General features: G+C 46.1%; 1 long non-coding RNA gene across 1 annotated transcript; it reads right to left on the bottom strand.

Moving 5' to 3' along the window:
* Positions 1-1,130: 1,130 nt before the first annotated feature.
* LOC139044091 (uncharacterized) lies at positions 1,131-9,019 on the bottom strand. Its single transcript, XR_011501139.1, has 3 exons — positions 8,867-9,019; positions 7,494-7,619; positions 1,131-1,501 (listed from the first exon to the last, which is right to left on the bottom strand). It is a non-coding gene; the product is annotated as an uncharacterized lncRNA (long non-coding RNA).
* Between the last annotated feature and the right edge of the window lie 273 nt (positions 9,020-9,292).

Here is a 9,292-nt window from a genome sequence, read left to right as displayed (position 1 = left end):
GGTGTGTCAGACTCATGTTTCCAGTGTGTCCAGTGGGTGGTTCCAGGTGGATCTGGTGTGTCCGGTGGGTGCTTCCGGTGAGTCTGCTGGGTCATTATGGGATGTCTGTGTGGTGGTTCCAGAGTGTTTGGCGGGTGCTTTCGGCATGCCTGTCGGGTTTTTCCAGCCTCTAAGGTGCCTGGTTCAAGCATATCCAGCAGGTGAGTTCTTTCTCAGCTTCCTAAAGAGCTGGAAGCAAGACAGTTTGTGGCTTGTCTCCGCTTGAGGGATGGAGGCAGTGCTTTGTGCCATCCACCTCTCGAGCAATATAGGGCATGGTTGAGAGCAAATGGGCCTTTCTGACATAGGGGCTTTCTGACACTCTCTCCACGAATGCACAAGGACAGTTGGTTAAAAGCCTCTTGTCTCTATCCTCCTAAGCTTGTGGAATCACAATCATTCGGGCCTTGGCCCCCTTGCTTAAGGGGAAGATGTAGCCATTACCCCTGAGCCGGGTTGGCAAGAGGGAAATGTGGCAGAAGCAGAAGTTCTAAAGCAGCGAGTTAAGGGCTGGGAGGAAATGGCGTTCAGCTGCCTGTGTATGAGAGGTTCCCAATATGCTATAAGAGCACTGTGGAAAGCGACTTCTTTCTCAGCTTCCTAAAGAGCTGGAAGCAAGATGGTTTGTGTCTTGTCTCCCCTTGAGGGATGGAGGCAGTGCTTTGTGCCTTCCACCTCTAGAGCAATGTAGGGCACTGCTGAGAGCAAAGGGGCCTTTCTTCCATAGGTGCTTTCTGACACTCTCTCCTCCAGTGCACAAAAGCAGTTGGTTAAAAGCCTATTGTCTCTCTCCTCCTAAGCATGTGGATGCACAATCATTCGGGCCTCAGCCTCCTTGCTTAAGGAGAAGATGTAGGCATTTTGTCTGAGCCGGGTTGGCAAGATGGAAATGCCCCAAAAGCAGAAGTTCTAAAGCAATGAGTTAAGGGCTCCAAATAAACAGCATTTCAGGTGCCTTTGTATGAGATGTTCAAGGTACACTATAAGAACAGTGTGGCAAGTGAGTTCTTTCTCAGCTTCCTAAAGAGCTGGAAGCAAGATGGATTATTGCTCATCTCCCCTTGAGGGTTGGAGGCAGTGTTTCGTGCCTTGCAATTTTAGGGCAATGTAGGACTCTGCTGAGCAAACTTGGCCTTTCTTCCATAGCTGCTTTGTGAACACTCTCTCCACCCATGCACAAGGGCGGCATGAGAGGTTGCCAGTATGCTGTAAGAGCACTGTGGAAAGCGAGTTTTTCTTAACTTCCAAAGAGTGGTTGGTTAAAATCCTATTGTCTCTCTCCTCCTAAGCATGTGGAAGGACAATCATTCGTGCCTCAGCCGAATGATTCGGGCGGGACTTGTGTGACCCACCTGCCTTAAATGCTGGAACCAACTGTTGGACACTTCAGAAGCATCATCTGGAAACGGTGGAACCACCCATCGCAGATGTGAGAATCAGGTCCAAAACGTGCCAGAAGCACCTGCAGGACACACCAGAACCATCTGACTCAAACGCCAAAATCACCTGCCGGATACACAAGAACCACTTGATGGACACTCCAGAATCACATGACGGGCATGAAAGAACCATCTCTCAGAGTGCCAGAACCATGTGCTGGAAATGCCGGAACCACATCACTGACAGACATGAACCACCTGCTGGACACGCCTGAACCACCTGCTTCACTCGCTGGAACCACCTTCTGGACAAGCCAAAATCACCTGCCGGATACACTGGAACCAGGCCCCTTAGAAGCCGGAAAAAGCCAACAGACATGCCAGAAGCACCTGCCGCACACTCTGGAACCACCATACAGACATGCCTGAATGACCCGCCATACACACCAGAAGCACCCACCAGACACGCCAGAACCACCTGGAACCACCCACCGGACACACTGGAACCATGACACTGACACGCCAGAACCACCTTGCAGACATGTCAGAAGCACCCAAAGGACATGCTGGAACCATCTTCCGAACGTACCAGAACCACATGCCAGACACACAGGAACCACCTGTCACACACTTCGCAACCACCTGTTGGATATGCCGAGACCATGTGCCAGATACACTGAAACCACCTCCCGAATACGCCAGAACCAGGTGCTGGCCATGCCACAAACACCTGCCAGACAAGCCGGAACCACCAGCCTAACACGCCAGCACAACCTGCCGGACATGCCAAAATCACCTGCTGGATAAACCGGAACCAGGTCCTGGATACGCCAGAACCAATTTCCAGAAAAGGCCAGAGCAGCCTGCCAGACAGCCTGGAATCCCCCGCCAGGCATGCGGGAACCAACTGTCAAACACGCCGGAACCAACACCTGGACACACTGAACGCACCAACCACACACAAAGGAATCAGGTTCCGGACACATGGTAGCCACCAGTCGGACACGCCGGAACCACCTTCAGAACATACTGGAACCATATGCCAGACACACAGGAACTACCTGCCAGACACCACGGAACCAACGGTCAGATACGATGGAACCAGGCGCCCAGTACGCTGAAGCCACCTGCTGAACACGCCCAAACACTGTGCTGGACATGCCAGATCCATATGATGGATACACCAGAAACAGGTCCAGCACAGGCCAGAACCAGGTTCCAGAAACAGCTGAAACAGCGGCTGGACACACCTGAACCACCTGTTAGACCAGCCTGAACCACTAGATGGAGAATCCTGAACCACATGCCAGGCACACTGTAACCAGGTGCCCGACACGCGAGAACCACCTTCTGGACACGTCTGAACCACCTACAAGTCTTGTGAGAAACACCTGCCGGATACACCAGATACAGGTGTCGCACACACCGAAACCAGGTGATGGACATGACTGACCACCTGCAAGACATGCCAGAACCAGACATGCCAGATGGGGAAGAGGTGATTTTGGGGGAGAGGAGCTTTGTAGATTTCTCACTTGGGCACTTACCTGTTTTGTTCTCCATCCAGGGTTTCTCCTGGGAGCAAGTTCTTGAGAAATCTATAATGAAAAGTATGAGCTATCTACATAGGGAGAACTCAGACTTCGTTCAGCAATTTCCTGGGCGTCTGGAGACTCGATAGAATACTTTTTTCTTTTTCCATTGCCAACACCCATGCCCATTCAGGCCTATGTGAGTTTTTACAATGCTCCTCCAACTGGTCTCCAGGCCTCCAGCGTGCCTCATTTCTCTTCATCGTAGAGGACAATAGCAGATCAATGTTTCTGAGGCATGGCTCCACCAGTGCCCTCTCTGATGCGGAAACCTTCCTCTCACTGCCTACCTGATAGACTCCAACTCTCTGCCTTAGCACTCAAGGGCCCCTCCGCCTTTCATGTATCCCACAGTCCTGCCAAACCGAACAGTACCCACTACCCAAAAACACACATTGCATTCTTCTCTTTCACCTCTGCCTGATCAGATGATGGACTTGAAACAAAGCCATCATTTGCTAGTTAAGTGACTTTTGCACAGGTCATTTCACCTCCCTGACCCTCAGTTTCTGCATATATAAGTGATGAATAGTAAGAGTCACCTCATATTGTTCTTATAAAGAATTAAAATTGACTTAGAGAGCATATGCAAAAACAGCTGGCTCCCTGCCTGACATGCTGCAGTCACCAATAATTATTCGGATCTAAATATTGGCTCATGCCATGCCCTGCTTCTTTTCCTATTAAAACCTTATCCTTCAAAAATCGGTGTGTACCCTTTCTTGAAGACCAGCCCAAGGTGTAAACTGAAGTTCATTTTCCTAAGCTGCTCAGTAACATTTATAACGCAAAGTCTAATGCGTTAGACCGTTGTTTTTTTTTTTTAAGCAAAAGAAGCTAACTCTGGCTAACTTCAGTTTTCTTATTAAAGAAATTGACTAGAAGGATTTACGGTAACTCACATAACTGAAGGGAATTTTTGAAAAAATCAACAAACAAAAAGCAAAAATAAGCTTTGGAAGACACAATAGAGCACAGTGTATAGTTATTATTACTGCCGTTCACCAAATATTGTCGGCTCTTCTCTGGCACACAGAAGGGATGTATCTTCTTGGCCCCTTAAAGTCAAATGTGACTTTGTGAGCCTTTGGCAAATGAAACTTGAGCAAAAATGAGGCTGTCTCTTCCAGACAAACCTTTGGCAAACAGTAGGAGTGTGTTTTTCCTGCCTGGCAGTTGTGCAAGAAGTTGGATCGAGCATCTTTTAGCTGCCATCTACTCAATCCTCCAGACTGAGCAAGGATAATACAGAGCCAGCTCCTGATGACATGGAGCATGTTCGAGAAATAAACCTTGGTTATTTTTAGCTGAGACTTAGGAGTTTGTTGTGAATACAGCACAACATGGACTATCTGACTGGTGAAAACATATGTAGGGGAGGAAGACATTTCCTCTTCCCAAATGTGGGTTCGTCTGGCTGGAGAACGAATTAAATTCACATGAGACAGAAAAGCAAGAGAAAATTGGACAAAGCTTTATGAGGAACCGTGGCCCGGTGCCTTTCTTCCCGAAGGAAGAAAGGGCACCAAAGAAGTGGGGTGCACATAGTGGTTATATACCGCCAAATGGGGTGTTTCACATGTGATTGAAATGTCCCTCCCACAATAGTCACAAGATTGCCCTGTCGGCACTTGATGGACACAGCAGGTAGTGGGTCTGCTATCTCAGTGGGCATAGCAGGACTCAAGTCGATTGTCTGGAGCTGGGCGGTCACAGGTGAGCTCAGCAATCAGTTCCTAGCCTAAGGAAAGATGCTTAATCCTTAAGAAATGCCAACGTTGGGAGGGGGAGGAAAGTCAGTTACAGGAGGTTACCAGACTAGCACAATAAAATGCAGATTTAAGTCCTTGCCTTTGGTATTGATTAAGAGTTTTTAGAGAGAAGGTCATCTCCTTTCTTCTTCCTGGTACAGGGAGGGAGGCAACTTTTACAGATAGAGATTTACCTTACAAATGTAAATGTGCCCTAACAAAGGGCAAGTTCCATTCCTCCTTCCCTGTCCCAGTTTCTCAAAAGCAATCAGCCTCAAATAATCCTGATGCCAAAGAGACATATCTTGGGGTGGCCATTTCCAGGTCCCCACACATACATATTACCAATTTCCTGTGCTGTTGACCAAAATGACTTCAGTGAGCCAATATTAGAATTCCTTTTCACAAAGGTGGATAAGTGACAGATTAGAAGTCTACACTGTCCCAGGAGTGTAGACAGATACCATGCTTATATATAGCAAAAATATTTCCTCATTTTGTCCTTTACCTGTCAATAAAAAAGCATATCTATAGAAATCTGGAGGTAAAGCTCCAGACAAAACCAACATGGTGACAAGGAGGAACATTACATACTTGTAAAAGGAGCGACAGATGAGAAAATAATAATAATGGCTGGGAACTTATAGAACCTTGCATTGAAAGGGATCTCATATGGAACTCAGGAAATATTTATAGCTGAAAGCACTACATGACAAAATCTGGTGGATGGAATTAAACAATACTTAGAAGAAAGATACCTTCAACATACGTATCTAAAAAGAAAAATTAGAAACCAATGAGCTACTTGTTCAAGAAGCTAGACAAAGAGCAAGACAGTAAAGTCAGGAAGAAAGGAAATGAGAAAGAGAAATGCCAAACCTTTGTTTCTATTTATTTGCTCTTTATTTATTGCTATGGACTGAATTCTCTCTCCCCACCATTCATATATGGAAGCCCTGACCCCCCCTTGTGACCATGTCCAGACACAAGGTCTTTAGGAAGTAATTATGGTGAAAATGAAGTCATAATGGTGGAACCTAAATCAGATAGGACTGCGGCCTCATCAGAAGTGGAAGAGATCTCTCTTTCTGTTTCTTCACACGCATACACACACCCCACCATCTGAGGACTCAGTGAGAAGGGGACCTTATGCAAGCTGAGGAGAGAGCCCTCGCCAGAACCTGACCATGCTGGCATCCTGCTCTCAGGCTTCCAGCCCCCAGAATGGTGAGAAAATAAATTTCTGTTGTTTAAGTCACCCACGCTATGGCATTTTGTTATGGGAACCCAAGCTAAGATGCTTATCTTTCACAGTTTGTTCCTAGGTTCTGGTACCAATTCCAATGTGTGTGGGGTTGTGGGTCGGGGGAGTCCCCCCCACCAACAAGCAATTCTTGGGACACCAGCTGGGTGTCCTACAACTCAACTCGATTCTGACACTATGTACCCAGAGACAGCATCACACCCCACAGGTTAAGGGTTCAGCCCCACAAGACTGCCCCCACTGCAGGTGCCAACAGCAAGTCTAGGTTGTCGCCTATGCTTCTGAGCAACTGGCTGTCAGTAGGAGGTTCCCAAGACTCTCTACTCCGGTTCGACGAATTTGCTAGGGTGGCTCACAGAACTCAGAGAAACCTCTTACTTACTAGATTACCTGTTTATTAGAAAAGGATATGACTCGGGAATAGCTCGATGGAACAGACGCACAGGGCAAGACATGGGGAAAGGGCACTGAGCTTCCACGCCCTCTCCAGGTAACCACTCTCCCAGAACCTGCACGTGGTCACCAACCTGGATGCTCTTGGAAATCTGTCCTTTTGGGTTTTTATGCATAAGCCGTTTATTTATTCTCTTACCCTCGGCTGCTGTTTTTCCTTCCCCATTTATAGCCCAAAGCCAATCAAAGAAGGACATGTGCAGTGTGATGCTGTTCCTGCACATTTTTTAAGTGCATAACAATGTAAGAATTTGTTAACGGAGACATACACATGTATGTCTTGACTCTGCATAAAAATGTAATCTTTTGTTAATGGAGCCATGCACATGGATATTCTTGGAATCATAAAGAATGTAATTAATTTTAGGATATTGATACCTATGATGAGGGAGGGAGGAGAACGGGATGGAAATGTGAATTTTAGGTGTGACGGCAACATTTTGCTTCTTAAAAACAGAGATATCGTTGTGGGCTGAATCATGTCCCTGAAAATTCATATGTTGAAGTCCTAACTCCAGGACCTAAAAATAGGGCTGTATTTGGAGAGAGGGCCTCTAAAGAGGTAATTAAGGTAAAGTGAGGTCACATGGGTAGGCTCCAATCCAATGTGACTGATAGTCACGTAAGAAGAGAAGATTAGAACTCAGACACACACAGAGGGAAGACCGTCTGAGGACACAGGGAGAAGCGGCCGGGGAGAGAGGCCTCAGAAGAGACTATACCGGCCAACGCCTTGATCTTGAACTTCAGCCTCCAGAACCGTGAGAAAATAAATTTCTATTGTTTAAGCCACCCTACGTGTGGTATTTTGTCATGGCAGCCCCAGCAAATGAATGCAACATCGGAAGCAAATAGGGCAGAATTTAACGTCTGTTCTTTCTGGGTATTGGGGCCGGAGATAGAGGTCATACTATGTACTCTTCTGCATATTTGAAATATTTCCATAATAGTTAAGAAAATAACAAGCAGATCCCGAAAAAGAATAACCAGAGAGTAGAAATTTATGTGTGATTACCTTACAGGCCAAGGTGGGTTTCGTGTTGGGCAGGTGGTTCTCTTCCACAGGGTGTGTCAGTCACCCATGAATTCCCGTCTCTTGGCTCTGCCATTCCTGATGCCTGTATCATTGTCTGCAACCAATCTGCACAAGGAGAAAGAAGGAACACGGAGAAGACACACCTGCTTTCAAAAGTTCCAACCTGGAAATGGCACACACCACTTCCACTCCCATTGCATTGGCTGAAACATAGTCACACGCCACACCTCACTGCAAGTTGCTGGGTGACTGCCTTCCTGGGCACCCAGGACAAGGATGTGGACAAACAGCCAGTAGTCCCACCCACAATGTCATCAGGTTGACCCTGGTCTTCATGCTGCTGCTCAGTCTACAGCGTGTCTGCCAGCTCTATGGTTAGGGTTTAGATATTTTACAAAGTCGCGGGGTTGGGGGTCATGGTTTGGGACTTCAAAGAGGAGGAAGCCGATTCACAAGGAGACAGGAAACCAAATGTTTGCTGGGCCATCTCTAAACAAATGAGAGAGAACTTGTGTAAAATGGGCCCGGCTAGGTACCTTCTTCTCTACCACATCTAGAGTTCCCTACGTTGACAGCTCCTTCCTGGAACAGGCCTTCTGTCTTAAATTCTTTTAGGCAGTTAGGGGCGAGGCCAAAGTTTCTTTTATATATAAATTTTATGTGTATATATGTAATTTATAGAACTAAATAAATGAATTTAAATATAGATACAATGGATTATATATTCTATTATATATCAATATTAATATATATTATATATATATAGATAATCTCCTTGGTTCTCCAGAGAACCCTGACAAATACAGGAGGAGTTAATATTCTTTTCTCGATGGCATTTACATTTAATCATTTGAAATTCTTAGTTATGACATTGTTATGGCTTGCAAGGAAGTGTCCTTTTCAGTGTTTCATTTAGAGGCCTCAAGATACCAATTTTAAAAAGTTTCCCATTTTATTTGTTTGGTTTGATAGGCTTTTTCCAATTGAGTGCACAGATAAACCAATTTAGGTATTTCAAAGGAGCCCCATTTAGGCCAGCGAAGCTTTAAATCACCCTGAGTAATCTGAGCCCAGTGGGACAGAAATCTACATGTAGAAGGTCTGTATTCTTTAAAGACAAAACCAGCAGGAGTCCCAGAGTGGGGCTGTTCTTCGGTGGTCCTCTTAGAAAATGGACTTCTCATTTGTATGAACTTACCAAAGGATCAAAGGCCCAGAAAAGGAGTGAAAGAAACAGAAGTTTCTAACAAAGCTGACAATGGAAGGATGGCCAGAACCAGTATCAAAGGACGCCTACATAAAGAGTCTGGACCTCTACCAAAAATGGGTGGTCCAGGCCCAGGAGGACTTACCACCAGGAACCAGAGCCACCAGGAGGAGACGACAGAGCACAAAAGATTCTTTGCAGGCACCTTGCTTGTGTCTGTGAAGTGGCACCAGAATTGAAGGTCAGTAGCTAGGGATCCCACTTCTGTCACCACGTAAAGTCAGCAAATAAGAGGCATAAACTGCAAAAGAACCAAAAAGTTTATTTGGGGTCTCAAGAATTGCAATTCAGGAGATGTAGATTCGAGTAGAAGCTCAAATGTGCTCCTAGGAAGACAAAGGAGGCAGGGGTATATAAAAGGAAAGGACACAGGCTTACAAAGCTCTACAGTGAACAGTTAATGACTGGTTCTGGCATGGGGTGAGCTGACTTGCCAGAACATAGTTGGTCCTAGGCAGACTGCCCCTTCTTGGAATGAGGAAATACTTCAAGATGTGACCTCTGCTGTCAG

This window comes from Equus asinus, unplaced genomic scaffold (genome assembly GCF_041296235.1).
Source record: "Equus asinus isolate D_3611 breed Donkey unplaced genomic scaffold, EquAss-T2T_v2 contig_589, whole genome shotgun sequence".
NCBI classification, from domain to species: domain Eukaryota; kingdom Metazoa; phylum Chordata; class Mammalia; order Perissodactyla; family Equidae; genus Equus; species Equus asinus.
The sequence above is the reverse complement of the archived record's forward strand: the minus strand, read 5'-3'. Positions and strand labels throughout refer to the sequence as shown.